This window comes from Eulemur rufifrons, chromosome 29, assembly GCF_041146395.1.
Source record: "Eulemur rufifrons isolate Redbay chromosome 29, OSU_ERuf_1, whole genome shotgun sequence".
Taxonomy (NCBI): domain Eukaryota; kingdom Metazoa; phylum Chordata; class Mammalia; order Primates; family Lemuridae; genus Eulemur; species Eulemur rufifrons.
In genome coordinates, this window is record NC_091011.1 from 15,328,450 (window position 1) to 15,329,178 (window position 729).

At 36.2% G+C, this 729-nt stretch overlaps 1 non-coding gene across 1 annotated transcript; it reads left to right on the forward strand.

The window, feature by feature from the left end:
* The first annotated feature begins 249 nt into the window (after positions 1 to 249).
* Positions 250 to 356, forward strand: LOC138377646 (U6 spliceosomal RNA). The gene has a single exon (XR_011231813.1). It is a non-coding gene; the product is annotated as a U6 spliceosomal RNA (small nuclear RNA).
* Positions 357 to 729: the final 373 nt, after the last annotated feature.

Here is a 729-nt window from a genome sequence, read left to right on the forward strand (position 1 = left end):
GAAATCAACCACTTCTCACCTGTTGTTGCCTCTGCCAGCAGGTCTTAGCGGAGAGGATTCTGCGGACCAGCCCAAGGCCTTGGTGTTCACTCTTTCCCCTTCACAAACACAGGGTGGGCAAGCTTGTTCATCGGGGGTCCTGGGATACTCAGGATCGGACTGCTTACTGTTCCATCTGGAAGGAAAGGCAAATGACGAGAAAGGAAAGGAAGGAAAGAAAATAAATTACTGCTCAAAAAGTGGATTCTTGTGCTCGCTTCGGCAGCACATATACTAAAATTGGAATGATATAGAGAAGATTAGCATGGCCCCTGCACAAGGATGACACGCAAATTCGTGAAGCGTTCCATATTTTTTAAAAGAAAAAAAAAGTGGACTCTTATGATCATTACAAATTTAACAGTTGAAATTTGTTAAGGACGATAAAAAAAAAAAAGCCAGTCTTTTTTTTTTCCTTAAAAAAAAGGAACAAATATGAAAATGCAAGGTGTAGAAAAATGTGTATTGTGTGGAAAATGTATGGAATACCTCTGAAAGGACACATTCACACAAGAAACTGGCAATTGAAATCTATTTAGTTTAATTCTATTTAATTAATTTTATTTAATACTTTTTAGTCAACAGAAAGGGAGCTTAAAACAATGAGTTGAAAACTAAGAAATACCATGCCACTAAAGCAAAAAAAAACAATAAATTGCCATTTTAAACTCATTTTTAACCATTTTAATG